Below are 19,476 nucleotides of genomic sequence, written 5' to 3' on the forward strand. Positions count from 1 at the left end.
CAATTAGATTTGCCTGAAGCATGACTTACCTTATGAAATTAGACTTTCTTGCTTAGGTTATTCTATATTTGGAGAACTTCTACTGTACGGGAAATTACAGGTAGGAAATGAAGGAGGTTTTTATGGGCATGTTAGATTTTGGGGCTAGCTGATACGGACTGTCTGGAGGCAAGGACTGTACCCTTTTCAAAAATGACAAGATGAAACACTCCAGTCCAACACGCTGGGGAGAGGTAGCTACTGAGGAAGAGTTTGCTTCAGTTGCTGTAGTAATAGAGCTCTAACTGGCTTCTCAAAGTTTGGAAAGACTAGTTGATCTGCCCTTAATGACTGAGAATAGGAGAAATTGGTTGAACTCTACATCCGGTTTACTACCAAGGCCCACAAAAATAACAGTATACCATGTCTGAATGATTTTAAGACTTGTCTTGGTGGGTAACAATTTTATTTTCTGCCTGCTGTTTTGATCGTGGCAATAAATTATTCCTTATTGAAAAATAAATAGAATTCTACTATTTAAATCCTTCCAACACTAGAATATTGCCATCACCTTTCTGCATGTTTCACTGATCTTTAAATGACACAATATTAGTAAGTTTAAGGGTTATTTTGAAGGAGAGTTTTTGCGTGTACTGCCTATCTTCTGTTTAGCAAGTACGCAGTTTATACTTTGAAGTCTGGGCTTACTGTTCTTCTGTCAGCTCTGCTCCATTACTAATGTGATCCAAAAGATGGTTAATGGCCAATTTCAGGAATAGCTATAGAAATCTTTTTCAAATAAGTTTCATTCTTGGGTTTTGGTCATTTTGTATACAAACTACTGAATTATGCAATTATCTCCTGATATCTGTTGATTATGGGCGTCTTTCAGTATAGTCACGTAAAATCTGTCGTCTACTTCTGACCCACGGTGATTTTTTGTATCCAACCTTTGTAATTTTGAATGGGTTTGTCTGGCACTGCTTAAGCTTGCTTTTATCTTGTTTGTTGCAGTGTGTCTAGGCTGACTTTGAAGAACTGATGTTTACATATCAAATAGGTAAATGCTTTAATAAATGCTTAAAATAGGCTGTATATCCTCAGTTATTTCTGGGACTCCCTCAAGTTCCTGGTTTTGGTGTTAATCTGCCTTATTCTTAGGAGCCTTCACAGGACAACATCTAATTCACAGTACAAAACACTGTACCATGTGCTCGTGGTTATATATAGATATGGATTGGATTCTTTTCTTCCCTCAGGGAACAAATTGTAAGAAATTCAACTCATAGGTATTTTGAGGCAGGCTGTGATTACATTTTGTTTCATGTGGCATTTTTTTCATCCATCTCTTGGGTATGATTGTAGGTGCAGATAAACTCAATTCCTCCCCTCATATGTACAACAAATTGTTTTATTATTCCACAGACTATCACTCCAGGCAACGTGTAAGCATGTGGCTAACCTTACTTACACGAGTTTGACATACCGCGTTTCGTTTGACAGTGGGAACCCGCAAAGGGCTCCTGGCAGGTGCTGGGAGCACCACAGGTGCCGGTGGTGCTCCCTTTGTGGACCTCATGACAGCGCTAGGACCCAGGGCAGCTTATTTAGATAATGTGCAGAGTGCTTTGCCGTTTGCAGGCTCCGAGTCTTTGGGGGATTTTAATGTTAAATAGGCAGCTCATTAACCTACTTAGGTTTTTAAAAATTACATTCGTTTTTGCAGGGCATTGATTTTTCACATCAGCTGATTCATCTAAGGACTCCAGTTTAACTGATCATTTGCACAGTCTTCCTGGGCTTAAGTCTTTTGGGGTTACATATATGGAAGTGAGGAGAGCTGTGTTTCAAAACAACTGTGGCACAAAAGAGTGAGGGATTACTGTGAATGGTCCTGCCAAGATCATTTCAACAGCATGAGAACTGCTGATAAACACGGTGGAAAAAACCTGAAGTCCCCAATTCAAGGAGGCCTGCTTGTCCAGATAGGCTTGAACAGCTGCCAGGGGGTGAATCAGATGTCACTTGGGTTTACACTAGAGGAGGCAATCTGTTCCAGCAGCACTGGGGCCTGAAAAGCAGGAATGAATCAATGGGAAGGGACTCCATACACAATGTCCTTTTCATGTTACCAGGAAAGTCTGTTTTGTGCCAAATTGCTCTGGGATCAGGATTGTGCTATTTACCTTATTGGAAAGCAATAGCTCCCCTTTATCAGTCAGTACAGTACTCATTTTCATTCCCATCTTTACGTTAAAGAAAGGGATATGGTTTTTTTGAGAATACCGCTGAACTGGGGTCATTCTGTGAGGACATGAGGCTGAATAGGCTGTTGATAAATAGTTCTGTTTGCAGACATTTAAATCACTGTTTTTTTCTTGATAAGGAGAATTTAAATTTTCTTTTGAATTAGCTGAAATTTATGGATTGCAGGCTTGGTTCTACCCCTAGGGCACTGTCTGCCCCACTTACAAAATGCCAAATTAAATGAGAGCAAAATACATTAATCTCAGTTCTATGCTGTGAAGCTTTATTCCTCTCCTAACAAACAGCCCCCTCCCCATCCCTGTGAATGGTCTTTTTGGTCACTTGAAGGGCTGAAAATGGCTTGAATTGTATAAAATGACTGCTGAGGGACCCAGTAAGTGTTCGTATTCTGCAGTGGATCTTAACTGTGTTCCCTCCTTCATTCTAATAGTCAATTTTTTTTCTGTTCAGTTTTGTTTTAGAGAGTTTTCAGGACTCTTAAATACATTCATTAGTCCTCTCCAAAACTGACCTTTAAATAATGACCTCCTTCTCTTAATCTTTTTGTGCAAATTGTATGTTGGATGAGAGAGAAAGAAAGACTTTGAGTAATCTATCCTGTCAGTCAGTGAAAAACCATTCCCAGATTTAAATTTCTGAGGGGAGACCTTATTGCTGGGTGATAAAGTTGTACTTGCTATTAACCAAGCAGTGCTTTGTATGGAAGCAGCTAAGATGCTAGCTAGTGGCTCCTAAGTAGGGAGACAGGACGCAAAGATAATTTATTGGCTCTTTGCAGTGCTCTTCTACCCAATCCCACGGCCTATGTTTCTAAATAAATGTGTTGCTTCAGGTAGCTTATTTACTAATCAGAAAAATTGCTATCAGGGCAGAAAAAATGTTATGTAGAAGAAAAGAAGGTTTAATTTAGTAGGCTGAATTAATCCCTTTCGGTATTTTGCAAAATACTTTTCTCTCTCACACATAGTGTGATCACTTTCATAGCATCTTCATGTCTTGTCACTGTTTTAATAATTGTACCTCTTTCCATGCAGCACTTCTCAAATGTATCACCAGTGTCCCCTGTGCTGTCTTTTCCATGCATATTTTGTCTCTGTTGCTAATTTAAGCCATAAATATTTCAAAAGTTTTAAGTTAAAAAAAAATCAATGATGATATATATGCAAGGCTAAGAATGTATAAAGACACCAGTCTGAAATGGCCATTTGGAAGTTCTGGAAAATTAATCACCATAATATTTATTAGAGAACTGTCCCCTTTACCAATGTGATTATTATTGTTATTGATATTACTATAGGCATCGTATTACTGCAGCCTCATGCTTGTTGCACAGGAGCCTGCCTCATGAAGGCAAAGTTTCTACACATTTTATTGCCAAGTGCGTGAAATTCGGAGATACATTCAGAAGGAAAAAAGCACTTAGCTGCACAAAGATGTTTCTGCATCTTCCTGATTATTTTTTTTACCCACCAGTCATACTTTCTTCTTTGAAAGGGAGCAGATGAGCCCTTCTGCTGCGTTGGACTTTGGGGACGGTCTGCTGCCACGGACAGTGATGGGTGGAAGTTGGGCACCTGGCAGCTGAGTTGGGGAGACTGCCTCGCTCCATAGCTGGCAGGCACAAGCACATGAAGCTGAGCATATGCTCCTCATGGCCTCCAGCCTCGAAGTCTCTGAAGAACGTGGATGTCATACAGGACAGGGTTTCAAAAAGGAGTTAGAGCAGTAGTTGCACACTGTTTCTGGCTGCAGGCCTTTGGTGTCATGCTTGTGAGTGCAAATAATTCAATAATTGAATCTGACTTAGACTTGCATCTTCCCCCTGTGATCCCATTGTAGCTGATGATTATGAATTTGGACCTCTGTAAAGACATACTGTGGGCATATTGCAAACACGTGTTACTTTATTGCCTCAGCTTAAAGGGGGGTTTAGAGGGAGGTGCTGTTTACTTTATAAATTTTGTTAAAAGTACACTGCCAGGAACCATACAGGAGTTTAGAAGTGAACAGCCACTCATGTTATGCCTCCAATTTGTAGGCTTAATGCTGTCGATTTTGTGGTTTCTAATGAAGATGCTGACAGGTACACATTGCACCGGCCTCAAGGGTGATTCTGCTGTAAACGGCACAGTGAATTCTGTACGTTCACTCTCACCTGCTCAGTGCCAAATTACTCACTTTGTAAGGCAAATAATTGTAATAGTAACAACAATAACAACAATAATCCTATGGGCTTTTTTGTTTTGCTAGAGGGGTCAGCCTGATTGCTAATGCTGGAAGTTTCATCTGGATTTCCTCCAGCCCGCTCCTGGTTGTCAGTAGTGACGACTGTGCAGCTCAAATTATGCACTAGCTTCTTGTCTACGGATTATGACCAGAGAGGCATTTGTATAAAGCTAATTGGTCTGTCCCCAGAAAGGTGGCCCTGAGGGTCTGAGGCAATGAAAGTCTCAGATGTATCAGGAAAAGTCATGAGCTTGACGCTTACCAAAAACTAGCAATATATTTAGGCATGCTAACTAAATATATGATTGTAATGAAAGAAATGTTATGGATATGAAACCTTACACACCTTCTGTAAGTCAGTTTTCCAATAGATGTGTTGTCTGAGAGGTGAAAGTACATTTAACTTCATTTTCTGTGGTATATGTAGTACAGAAATTTGAAGAGAAAATCTTTCTATCCCAAAGAACATAGAGCAGAGAAGTTTATACAGCAGGAAGTATGCAATAAGGGAATTATGTAAAGTATTCTGATCCCCAGAAAAGTAAGTGGTGAAAATTTTGTGACTTTTCATGCACTTCTATGCATTCAACTGTTAGCAGTTACCAACTGTTAGCAACTGTTACCAAACATAATTTTCTTTTCATAAAATGGTGGAATTGGGTAATCTGTTGTACTTTCTCAATTAGTTGTAATGAGAGACATTTAACTACATTATTGGAAAGCTAATACAATTATCGGATGCTGTATTGGAAAATTCATAATGATTTGAAGCTGCTGGCAACATTTAATGAGATTTCCTGTTTTACTTCCATTCATTCAACTATGTCCTGTAGCAGTAGGATTGGTATGAGTTGAAATATTTTGGCATGAAAGAGTTTCTTATATGCAAAATTACGTTGTCTGGATTGTTCGTATCCCAAACTGTGTACCTTACTTGAACCTGATTATTATGCAGAAGCTTTATTTGGCTTCTTTTTTGTCATCTTTTCCATGATAAAGTTTCTATCATAAATGATGAGAAAACTAGATTTTTCTGAAGTCATATTGCTACTTAATCTATGAGTGCATTATGCAAGAAAAAAATTAAGGCTGAGTTGAAGGGTTTAAATCCTGAGGAAAAAGGAAAAAATAAACAAAACAGGATTCCACAGCACTTTTTGTATGCAGTCTCATTTTTTGGATTTTAAATAGAGCTTGTGACTATATAATAGTTATAATAGAGATGTTGAGACTGCATTTAAATATAATAGTAACCCATAACAAAAATATATTTATCTTTCTCTATTGCAAAAATAGCTTGTGATGAATAAAAGTTGTCTGTATTTTTAACTAAGCTGTATCTTTTAGTGTATCTTTTGAAGTAATTATTTTTATGTTGCATAATATGACCCAATTATTGTATTTTTGTCAGTTTGTCTAATAGGTTGCTCCATACCCTTGCTCTGTACAGGTCATTAAGCCCATTCATGTTCAATGATATACTGTATGAATGTTCATGGGCAGTTTGATACATCCTTAATAGAAGGTGAAGGAAATGGCACAAGTTTGTTTTTTGACCTTCTAGAAGGGTTTTTTTCCCAGCAGAAGTGAATTGTACTTCTAGTCTGATCAAAGGGAAAGAGAAATGCTGGAGAAGAAAATGTTTAATTACTGCAGATAAACCTCTAAGAGCTGGAGAGTCATTTCCTGTGATTACCATTATAAAGCAAATTAAAGGAACATTTGTTTTAGATAAATTATTGTACAAAGTGAAAGGTCATCACAAGCATTTTCCTCTCACTTCTGAGCTCTTGGATTAGCTTATGCTACTTTAATGACCTCTTCTCTGCCCTCAATGCAAAACACTCTGAATAAGTAGTTTTGTTTAGAGCCCTTAGCTTGAGACTGTATGAAAGAACTCAGAATACTTGATCACACGTAGTATAAACAAAAAATGGATACAGTGGACATTTAAAAAAACAGAAGTGGATGGTTTACTTTTTGGATACTAATAATTTAGTATTTGAAATCCTGAAGAAGATTACTATGAAGATAAAAAGTCAATAAAATGCAAAGACTGTTGAACAGATAAGAGCAAAAAGGACCCTGAAAGTCTAGTCCATGATGACCATTAACTTTGTTAATGCAGAGTTTCAATGACTTATGGTAATTCTGGCCCTTTTTAGAATGCCATGTGGCACAAAATCAAATTCATGAGACCCAGGACGGAGAGTCCAGGCCCATTCCCAAATGACTTTGATGGAGTTCCAGCATGGAGCTGGTAGAAGCTGGTGGTGGTGATCTGGAAGATGAAGCTACTTGTGCTTGTGACTGGACTAACAGGCGGGAGAATTAATGGGAGCAGTTTGGAGCAGTGTGACTTTGAATCAAGCAAATTGGGATCACTGTCCACCTCTCAAGAGCAGAGAAGTGATGATGAACCTGACCCCACGTGCGATTAAGGGTGAGAGGTGTGGGTGATCCTTCAAAACTCCAGGTTGCCTTCCTCCTCCAGCAGATCATTGGGCTGGGCCTTCTTGCTGTGCAAATTGTTGGCAGAATTTAATGAAATATTAGTAAGCAGTGTTACGTATTAGGGTGTACCTACCAAAAAAAGGGCTTTAAAACTTAGTGGAGGAGCCATGTCCCATATTCTGAAAGACCACATGAGGTGCACCCTGTGCAGTGCGAGTGCAGCAGTCCGGGGTTCATTGCAGGAGCAGCACTTTTGTTATCACTGGCTGGATTTTGGAAGTCCTATGTTAAATTCAAAGTACTGACCCCTGCTACTCCACCTTGACCAGGACTCCGGTTTTCTCACCTTAAGAATGCCTAGGGGAATGGCACGCTTGCAGCACAGTTAGCTTCTCGTCTGAGCTTAAACAGCTTTACTGAAAAAATCAGCGAATGACAGAGTTATGCTTCTCTCTCTGTTTCCTTTCCAGAAAGTCTTCATGAAATGAGACTATCGTTAGTTGAAGTACTAACAGATAACTGGGTGGCATTTTGAAACATTTTTGCAACATTTGTAGCACTGTAATATTTGTAACATTTGTAACAAGTGTTGCGAGGTTGAGAAAAATGACTAATGGACAATTCTGTGACACCGGTGATTAAAACATCAGTAATCGGTTTTCTTTTTATAGAAAAATGAGGGTTATGAGCAGGGAAGAACATGCATTAGGAGAAAGAGAACTTACAAAGCTATACTAAAACGCTAAACAGCACTTAAAAGACAAAATGAAAAGAATATTTAGAACAGTTTTTCTGATTAAAATTTGACTAAGGTTTAGAGATCAAACTAAGTTTAAAGTTCATTCTCACCTTACTGTTGTCAGATTTGTGCTTAGATGTGTTCTCTGTAGTTCCCAGTATATTATACACTTTATTTCCAACCTGACTGCGAGTAGCTCTTCTTTAACTAGTTCTTTTGATTTTTACCCAAGATTAATTGCGCCACAGTACATTGTAGATCATTATAAATGATGCTGTGCACATACCAGTGTCCTCTAAATTGGTCTTATGGGCACTTACATTGACTTTTGCCGTCTCATTGGTCTCATTTCTATCTTCACCACATTTTTTAATCTAGTGTCCATTTCATCCTTGAAGTTAGCGTTAGTTATATCAAGTTGATTTACCCTTGTGCTGTGTATTTGAGAGAAATATTTAACTCTTTGTCGGTAAAGAGATAGCAAATTAGTAACACTTCAAATGACAGTGACACTTTGAAAAGTTTCAAAACAGTGGGTGAAATGCTGTTTATGGTCAGTATCAGTAAGATCAGGTGAAAGGCTATAGTAGTGCCAAAGCCTTTATTGGAAGAAGGTATAGGAGAAAGAACTAATTGCTTTGATATTCAGTTTCAGAGAGGGAAACGGATTACCAAAGAATGCTATAAAAGCAGTGCAATAGCTGCCGTGAAAGAAGGTAACTGCATATATATAGCGTTCTGCAGCAAAACAGCAGAGAGTTCGGGTAGGAAATGTGAATTCTGAGGTGGAGCTGGACTGCGTGGTCACAAGAGCTGTATGAGAAAGATAATGAAAGATGCAGATTCATTTTAAAAATGAAGGCTTTCTGGTTCTGGTTTTAATGTTGGTGTAAGCTCATTTGGCTTCTTGCTGCCGTCAGAAAGCGCAGCTGTGGCCGTTGGCCAGCTCTGCCACCTCTGCACTGCATCTCGCAGCCCTGTGCGCTACCTGCGAGCACACCCGACACACGGCTCCGGGGCTGCCTGTTTCACAGGCCTGCACTAGCCTGATGTGTGCGTGGGGCAACAGCGGGACTAACGTTAATATTTTTTTCCTCAGTTTTACAAAAGGGGTTACTGGTTCAAATGCAAAAGACCTTTTCCTTTGCCAAAAGGAATTGTACATGTGTGTAACACGTGATCAATAAACAGATGTCAGAAATGTTTTCTCTCTTCCTCATTCCCTTGCTTTTTTATTTTATTTAATTCTATTTATTTATTTATTCATGAGGCAGTTTTGGTCGGCCACATGCTGAGTCTCTCACTCATTGCAGCATTTAGCAAGAACACTCTGGCAGATAGACTTGGCTTATGAATTCATTTTCTTAATGTTCCAACATCCACATCATGGCTTTTTGCCTGACAAGTGGGAGATTTAAAAAAATAATAATAAAAAACAAGCACATTACAACCCAGCAGGAATGATTCTTGCAAAGCTGCATCTTAATGCAAGAAGTACATAGTAGGAGGCTGTTTAGGTCAATGTAATTGAGCTTGAGGGTTGACTTGATTTTTGTTTTTCCTTTTTGTTTGTTTTTTTTAAGGCTTGCTATTTTTTGCTGAACTATGGCATTTAAACCGTTTGACAGACATCACAGAGGATTAGCTGATGAGGAAGGGGCACAACAGTTATCAAACTGGAGCAACAGGAACCTGCATGTGTGTTTCATCCGAGTAGAATAACACTCCAGGAAGAGCCCAATATTCAAAGAAATTGCTGTGTAAGACAGGTTTTGGGTATGCACTTTAGGGAAGCTTGCTGCTGCTATGTGGGTGAGTTAAAGAGCAATCATACTAAATGAAAGGACCTGCAGTGACCAGGCGGGAGAGATGTTGCAAGTTTATGTAGTGCACAGGAGAAAAAGAGGTCATTACCCTCACAGGCAGTCTCCTAAGCCTGCGGTCGTCATTGTTCTGCTAGGGAATGAGGCCGTATAGAATGGGCTAATTAAGGTTTTTCAGTGTTTAAGGAGATTTACAAAGGATTTTACTGATTTATAGGCTCTTTCTCTTACTCAGCCAGTCATTAGTCTTTCACTCACGCCAGCAAATATGAGAACCTCCCACCAAAAGCTGTGCCGCTGGCGATTTCTGCCGTGGCCCGGCTGTTGCTGCGAGGCATGTTTCTACAAATCACCGGATGGATTTCTCAGTTTTCCACATACTAGCTGAAAGCTAACTGGAACAACGGAAGATCTGTCCCCTTTTCAGTGCTGCTGGCAGGATAAGCAGCCCAGAAGCGTTTGCCAGTTCGATCGTAATGCTGTCCGAAGGTGTTAGGAGAGTCTAAGCGACTTCAGGCCCCAGTATTCGGGACAGCAAAGACATGTGAAGCCATCAGTTGTACCTCGATGTGCTTACAGTTTAAAAGACATATTTTAAGATGAGTTGCTTGCAGAGTATCTTACTGTTTTAATAACACTGCATCCTCTTTAACTTTGCACATGCAAAGCCTACACTGCAGGTTTAAATTATTTATTGTGTTCTTCAAGCCAAACAACGTAGTGGAGCATATAAGGTGTGAGTGTGTCAGACTTCTTTCAAATGCATTTCTTCTGTGTTTACAGAATGCCTGGCACAAGAGGCCAAAACGAATGAGTCATGACCTCTACTGGGGCTATTTTAATAAGAGTAGTGAATAATATATTTCAAGAGCCAAACAGTTTTCCATTTTCAGTAAAATAAGTATGTTCAGATTTGTTCAAATGGGCATTGAGGGTGGTGATACAAGACATTCTAAAGAATTCACATGGATGAAAGGAAGTTCTAGCTTTCTTTTTTTCACCCCCTAGGAAAAATCCTGCTCTTGAGAGCATAGAGATCTTAGTGTGAAAAAAATTCACAGAAATGTTGACATAGGCCTATAGGTCATTTTTACCATAGTTACTGTAAATCTTACATGTATTTGTTTAATCAGTCTTTAAAAATATTTAGAGGTGTTTTGCATTTCTGTATTGCTCATTCTCTAAAATATCTGAAATTAAATAAAAAATGATCAAGGCATTTTTCTCTTAGCTGATTCCAGCAAACAGGCCTGTTTAGTCTGAGATGTGAAAGACTTTCTGCCCATCTGTTTCCTTTTTGGTCCTTGGCGTCTTACCCACTGAGATTAAATGATTGAAGAAGTAACATCTGTACCCTGTCCAAACCTGGATTACACTATACAGGAAATAAACATGAGAAATATTGTGGAATAAACTTTTGAAAAAGACCTGTAACACAGGAAATTCTAATTGTGTGTATGCAGTAAATACAGCAAGTCATCACTTGTCCTCTGGGTTTAACACTGACATAGAGTGAAAGGCTCGACAGAAAAAAGAGGTGGGGGAGGTTGTTTTTTCAAGATTATGCATTTTGCTAACACAGAGCAGCCTCAGCTAGCCTATAATCCTAGTTTTCTGCCTCGTGAACTAAAAAAAAGGAAAGGGGGGGGAAACAGGGAAATTAGAGAAAATAAAGGAAATTCCAATTTATAAAGTAATAACTAGAAGGACTACCACCGCTTATCTTTTCATAGCAACAAAGATGGCACCCTTAAATGAAATGCTCTTCAAGCAGAGCTTTTATGCACACAGGGCTTCATTTATAGCACTCCCGCTCCTACTAAAATTAGTAACTCAGAGATTAGGCATGTAGTCTTCCTTTGAAACAAGCTCCTGTCACATGAATATTTCATAAAGCTTTCTAGATAGATGGAAGTAGAAAACAAAAACCTTCTCTGGCTAGACAAAATTTGCCTCAGAATGAGAGTCACTAGACTGTTTTCTAGAAATCTGACAAACGTGATCTTATTCCTGTTTCTGGAGAAAAAGGATCAAGCATTGAGCATACTGCTCTAGTGACAACAAGAGAATTAACTGCACTTAATATTAGGAAGGATTATTAGGAATTACTCAAAAATAAGAGTTTCCTCTTGCAAAAATCTCAACAGTAACTGTTATATGTTTCATTACTTGACTCTCTTCCATAGTGGAATGAAACTTTTTTTTCCCAGATAGTTGGGGGTAGGGAAATTCCCCCCATCTAGAAAAGTTAATAGGGCAAGTAAAAAATTTGAATACCAGCAGACTGGTGTCATTTAAATTCCTTCTCTGCTAATTCAGGGAACTAATATGAACTTGGTGAGTATTTCAAACCTACTTATTCACTTTTTTTCCACCATAAAATCTATGCTCAGTCTCAGAGCATTCCCTATATAGTCTTGGTCAAAACACGTGTATTTCCTTCTCAATTTTTGTCTAGGCAATTCAGCATTTTCTACTAGAGGAAGCTGCCTATCAAAACTTCCCTGCTCACTCCTACCTTGAGTTCTAGGAATCTTTAATCTTCTACAGAGGAAAAACAGATTGTGACATGAATCATACCTAAGTAACTCGTGTACTGCTTTGGTGGGGTGTATGCTTTGTTCTGTAGTGACAAAAATAAATACATACTGAAAGTAGAGGAATGGTTGCATTAAAATATGCAAAGCACTACAGAGGAAGCAGACACAAAAGGGTTTGTTTAATAGAAGAATTTGTGGAAATAATTTAAATGTTGAAATCATTCTCTCAGTATCTTGGGCAATCTAGAAATTTTCTGTTTAAGATTGATTAAGCACATAAAACTCTGCATTGTGCCCACCCCCATCCAACTGGGAAACATCTGGCTTTGAGATATTAGCGATCATAACTGTGCTAATAAGGAGGAGATTCTGAGAGCAGTGAGGATTATTTAACATTTGTCTTTATGAAGGATGTAAATTGTCTTTTTTAATGATGTTCAGCTTCAACAATTTACAAAAAAGAAAATTTGAATAGATAACATGCAAGAAAGTTTAACATAGAGAGACGGATATTCTTTGAAGTTCTTGAAGCTACCAATGACAAATTTTTGAAATTAAACCATGAACAAAAAAAACTTTTACAGCTAAATACTAGAAACTTCCTGAATGTTTCAAACTGCTGAAGTCAGCTCAGGGCAGTAAGAACTGTTTTGGATCATGTAAGTCCAAACTAGGACATAGTCAAACTGATCTCAGGAAGTCAACAGACTCTTTGAAGGTTTCAGAAATTATTTTCTGCTAACACCTTGTCTTTATAGACTTTTTTATCCATGCTTCAATACAGTTACTCTGTTATGATCTGTCTTAGGACTAATATGAACTTATCTCTTGGTGCAAATGTTCTTTATGTAAATTATAGAATGGAGAACAGAGAGATTTTATATCCTTTTATTGCTTAATGCTTCATAATATGGAACAAAGATTTTACATTACATTTTGGAGATGCTGATGTAAGGAAAAGGATAAGAATGCAAATAAATATATCTTGAACAGTTATGATAATTTACAAAAAGACAACAGATATCAATGTATATTGCATTGATTTTTGCTAACTAACAAGTTTTTGTGAAGTTATTTTAACATTCCTGTTAAGAATCAAGCATATTCTCATCTTTTCTCCTGTGTGGCACAAGGAAATTCTATGCAAGCAAAATGTTGCCATTTTTCTTCCACGACCTCTTCAGCATTTGGAGGTGAAAGAGTTCTTTACGCAAAAATGTTTTAATTTGTCATCATTTCAAAATATTCTACCATAATTCCAAATGTTTCTGCAGACATTTTCTGAAACTTAATCCCATCTTGTGAATTAACATGGCACACATTTGGGATGGCTTGCGTAACATGTTCTCAGCATCGCTACTCAGTGCAACAAGTTGTGCCAAAACTGTTATTGTTATCTAACATTATAACTTTTTGTAAACCAATAACCGCATAAAGAAAACTTACATTTGCAAACCTTTTCAAAATAGTTTTTTTTCTGTTTAAATGGTAAAACCTAATGGTAATGTACATGGCAATGAAAAGATACTTTCATGTTTGCTGTGAGGACACTTAGAAAAGAGTTTCCACATAAGTATTTTACTACTCTCTTGTGTGGGAAAGCGCACCCAGTGCTGGAGCTATGCCTCAGGTGATTACATCTAGCTAGGAGAAAAAATGAAATGGGTATCACTTTTCCTGTAAAGACTCAAACGTGTCAGCATGGAGACCATGAGCTTGTTTACATCTTAGAATGTACAAAGCTGAGTGACAAAAAGTATCATTCTCTCAGGAAGAGCAGGAAGTGGTCACAGTATGGTGAGAAACTGCAAAGTCAGAATGAAGAATTTAGAATAAAGTTAGAATCTGTTTGTGAACAAACCCCTTCCCGAAAATAAGAAGCAGCTCTTTATGACAGAATCCACAATTCAGAAGCAGGAGAGGTGACCTGAAGTGGGAGAGGAGCAGAGCCTGGAAACATGTGCAGGAAACCACAGTTTGGAACACGGGAAAGAAGATGAAATATTACAGCAAAAAAGGAAGTGGTCTTCCTCTAATTGAGAAAGTTAATTGGTTTCAACTTAATAGGTACTTTTCAAACTGCTGATTATGTCTGTATTATTTTTGCTTTTTTTACTATTTTCAGAATAGTGCAATAGTAAAATAGTGCTTTGGCGTCATTAATTAGTAGGTTTTAGCTCTGTACTAAGCTGAAACTTGTTTTGTGCAGAAATTACTTTTGTGCTTTCTGCGACACGCAGACCAGTACTAATGGGCTTGCATTTCAAAACGGAGTGCCTTTAGTAAATAAATAAAACTTTAAGATTAGTTCAATCTTAAAGGGTTTACCCCCTAATGCCCTGATTGGTAGTGTCTTCCCAGGGTCAGCGATTGAGAATCGAATTGAAGGATTTGATTGGATTCATGGATTCAGGAACTGAGAATGGAACTGAGAAAAGGACTCAGTAAGGATGTTTGATAGAAAGTAGGATGAAGAAAAAAGATTGACTGAAAGTGACAACAGATAGGACTGCTATTTGGAGAGAAGGGTATTTTTGGCTGTTACTTTCTCTTATGTTAGCACTCAGTACACTGAAATAAATTAATCTTGATGTAGGCCAGTGTTTGTGTGCCTGTGGAGGAAGAGTCTTCAGAAAGTAATTGAATAAATTGTGTACTATACAAAGGCTGTGTACAGGGCAGCATAGAAGATGCATAGGCAAGAGTTTGAGAAGGACATGAAAGGATGGTGGTATGGTATGCTTTATTTTTGATAGTTCTGATCATGCATATATCAGGATTGAATTAGCACATTTACATTGACCATTTTTATTATTTCTCCTGAATAGCTAAGTACAATGTCTGTTTTTATAGTTCATACTATTTTGTAGCAGTATTATTTGCAACATGGCTGTTTAAACCCCCCACCCTTCTCCCCTTGAGGTACACGGTACCAAAAAAATATTATACCTCTAAAAGTCTAGATTTATTATACTCGTTTGAAGCTCCCACCTGGGGGAATTTTCTATCAGAAAGCTCAGATAAGTTCTATTTGTTCTGCCTAGTTTAGCTTTTTTCTACTTTATGGATAAAATGAAAGGACTTTTCTTTTAAAAGCAATTTTCTCAAATCCTCTACAAAAGTGAGAATCGGTGGTTTTAATGATTCCCTTGGCAACTGGCTCCTTAGGCAACAATGCAGCAATTATAAATAATACTAATATGTTCATCTGATGGCTTCTGATAACAAGTCATTTTCTGATTTTTCTTTTTTTTTAATAGCGAGGGGCTTTGGTTGTTGAGAAAGAGGCAGAAATATTTGTATGTGAGAGAGAAAGAGAATTGATTTGCACACCGAGCTACAATATTTGTCTTGAAAGAGAAGATCGGAAATTCATTGTAATAGATTTACTTATCGGGTTGTTATGAGCATCATCTCCAAAACAGAATGAGAGCAAGGAACTAAACATAATTAAAATGATTTGCTGTTCAGTAAACATCCCATTTGAAAAAATTAATTGATTTACTATAATATAAAATGGAAGTGTCATAATCAAGCTTTTCAGAAGTAATTTGGATACTTCTATGTTTGGGGCACCCAGCTTGGAACATTTCCATCTTAAAGGACCTTGATAATTCATTTTGAGGGTAGTCCGAAATTCCTGGCTGCTCTACCCGCCATCTTCCTGGCACATGATAAATGGGTAATCCGTAAACCTGCAGATTGTATCATCTTTGTTGTTAAAGGAAAAAGAGATGTAGATCTGCACATCAGAAAACAGAACTATGGTACGAGAGGCCTGATATTATACATCTCTGGATTCAAGAACTGTTTTTTGAAGCATATGTGGAACTAGCCTGCTTTATTTCTCATAGTATAGTTTAGACTTTTTTCCTGAATTACAGAAGTTGTGTGCACATAGAAATCTCATTTGAAATAGTGTTTCAGTAATTGCAGCTCTAAGAATAGATATATATATGCAGAAAAACTATACATTCATTTCAGCAAAGAAATACTGCCATGTGAACTGGTAGGGACAGTTTTCTGTCATAAAAATAGAGGTGATTTTGTTGCAAGCAAAATTCATGTGAAGAGGTTTCATCTGTTGCCTAGAACTTTCATGGAATGAAACACTTGATTCCATGTATCGAACCTGGGATATCGCTATGTCTGCTCCTCTACATGACCTTCACCGTTGTTTCCCAGCCCAGCATTTTTTCTCATCTTCAGTCTCAAAAAGCAACGATTTTATATTTCTTCTAGATAATTGCCTGAAGTTATTTACCATTTTCCAGCCAAGACTCTAGCCCTTCAGGATGCAAAATAATGCAAATAATGATTTCCAATTAAGAGTTAATTTATTACTACAGTAAAAAGTAGCTGTATTATTCATTCAGTTTTAAAAAATGGTTTCATTTGTAATTACAATATCTTGAAGTGCCAAGTCAGATACGTGACAGGATACCACAAAATTTAAAACAATATAGTTTATTTTTGTTAAATAAATATTGAGTAATATCCAAAAAAATATAGAGACTAGTATTATCTTGTGCAGGGGTGAAACCATTTATCCAAAGCCTGCCTGATGCCCTAGATTTCTGCTAATTTAAAACACATGATGTTTCATGAATTCTTAATCACTCCAAGCATTTAAACCTCTCTACAGCAGAAGATATTAATCAGAAGAAACACAAGCTAAGAAAATCCTCTTGTACTGCAATTTCCAGGCACTACAATGTTAATTGGACATTGAAAAGTAAATGTAGAACTTTTGGAAAGATACACACACCAGACGTCTGTGAAAATGGTCTTTTCAGGGCATTATAAATCATGAACAAGGGGCAACCGTGGCCTGTTAGATTAAATGAGTAGCGTGCCACAATTTTTCGGTTCTGTGTTACTTAGCCTCTTGGGAATACTCCCCTGCCAGGGGAGATGCTGAACTTCCTCGAGTTACATCTCTGCATGTCAGCCCACTGTCTCAAACAATTGTCCAACATGAATCATGATGATAATTGCCTTCATCTCCAGCACAGATGCAGGTGGGTAGGAATCATGTAACTTGCCAAAAATGGCTTACACAGGATTATCCAGAATGGATAAGGAGTGTTAAAAAGCACAAGCCTGTATTTCACTGTGTCGAGGAATAAACAATGCAGATAAATGATTATTCAGGCTGAAATGGTAAAGGAAATTTGAGATTCAAAAATCCCTGATATAAAAAAGAGGACTCTTTTACTGATGATTTTTATAACATCTAATTTTGAAAAGCAAAAGATTTGAAAGACAAAAACATTTACTCATCGCTGTTGTTGATTTCTCCTTTCTGTTACTGTTGCTCATAGTGAAAATCAGTGATGACAGCTTTCCTTTCCATGTTTGGATTTCAAATAGTGTTGAGGAATATATGTTTACTTAAAATCAATTGTTACCTTTGCATTGTTGAAGGTGGCAGTGTGGGGAGAGAAATAATTTTGTTGGTCTTGATGTCATAGTGATAGGCACTGCAATTTCCTTAGGGAAATAGCTAACTAGATTCTGTAAAAACTAGAAAGGTTTTTTAAATGCCAAGCAAGGGAAAATCTGAGCCTTTCAACAGCTATGTGAGATAAGAAACTGAGAATTAATGTGTTCAGAACTTAACTCTTTTTTAAACCTGATTTATTAGGATTTATTTCTGCAAGGCATTGTTCTCAGGAAATTATCTTCAATCTTTTCTCTGGAGATTACTCTGTCTCCATAGGCAAATGCTAGTTACATGTTGTAAGCAACAGTACACACAAGTGGGTCTGTAGAGGCTTTTGCTTTAGTTTGAGTGAGACACAATGGGCAGGTTTCAGGAAGAATTCCTGAGCAGTGAGGAATAGGAAAGGTTCAGAGAACAGATCTGCTCACTGTTTAAAGAAGGAAAAAAAGCTGCGTGCAGAAGTTGGAGAGTAGCCATTTATGAGCTATAAATCAGGGAAATATGATGGATCCATTAAGCTCTGAAAAAGAAACAATAAGAGAGAAAATATGAAGATCCATGGACCAAAGCATTTTTGTTAAGTATTTTGGGAAGCAATGTGCATGTCAAGGTGTATTCCCATGTGCCCTTGACACCATCAGGTTAAGTGTGTATGGGAAACAGACCAAGGAGGAAGTGTCAACATATCCTCACATTACTAGAGAAGTAGAAAGAGAGAGAAGTTTTAGACAGAGGCTGCTGTCTGGTACAATTTTGATGTTGAAACAAGGAAAACAGTATTTGGCAGTTTGAGACCTTCTGTGCAAAGAAAGTAAGAATTTGTACTTTCATATAATGGAATTCCAACTAACTTAACTACCATTTTCTCATGCAAACTGAAGTAGTGCCCAGAGTGACTATACCTAACCAGATTTATATATATATATATATATATATATATATATATATATGTTTTTTTTCTATGCAAAATTCATTAAGGTCTGATATAAGCGGGCAGACACCAATGTTGCATGTCTATAACCTCACACACCCAACTTCTACATAAAGAGGGAAATACATATTCTACCTATGTCAGATGGTGCCAGTTACATGCTAGGCACAGGCTGTTATTTGCGACCAAATTTAAAAATTAGAGAAAATGTTAATAGTACTACTACAGATAGACATATTTAGCATGGGCAGAATTAAATCCCTCATGAATACATTGTGGCTGAACAGTGTGTGAAAACTCCCTTAAGAATATTTTTCTCACACCTTTCATTAGGGCTACTTTATTCAAAGTGATTGATCTGCTTCTGACACCGTTTCCAGTCTTCTCCAAAGACAAGGAAAACCTGATAAATGTTCCCAGATATGCACCATATTTTGTCTTGCAAGCACCATATTTTGTCTTGCAAGATAAATGGTTAAAGTCATTATAAAGTCTTATTTGTACACGGCAGCCCGTGTATAAAGGTTACAAACAAGGACCATGGTATGTCAGTAAACACCTGGATTAAATTTGACGCTTCAGTGGTACTAAGCCTGTAACAGTGCTCTCAACAGCAGATGTTGAGCCCACTGGAGCACCTTCACAAGTTACATCACACTGTCAGCCCCAGAAGGCATGTCCTCAAAATCTCCATAGAAAAAGATTTTCTCAGTTTGTTAGTCTAAAGGCTTTGTGTTGTTTTTGTATTTCTTTCTAAACATGTTCCACCATGATTAGTATATTATTTGAATTCCAGAATGTTTTCTAGATGGCTCCCTGATTGAACTGGGGACCGTGTTAGTTCTCCCCATGACCCATCAGAGATAAAGAATTTGTTTACTGTAAATTGCTCACCACTCACTCCTATGCACCATCTGCCACACTTACCACAAAGAGCTATATTTCTAATAATAGCTCTTTTAACTTAAGAAAAATAATACAAGATGTGTACATCTTTGGGATATAGTTGCCATTTTAATTTTCCTGGTTACTTCACCCTTACATGTTAAGCCATGACTTAGTATCAATAA

This window comes from Struthio camelus, chromosome 2 (genome assembly GCF_040807025.1).
Source record: "Struthio camelus isolate bStrCam1 chromosome 2, bStrCam1.hap1, whole genome shotgun sequence".
Taxonomy (NCBI): domain Eukaryota; kingdom Metazoa; phylum Chordata; class Aves; order Struthioniformes; family Struthionidae; genus Struthio; species Struthio camelus.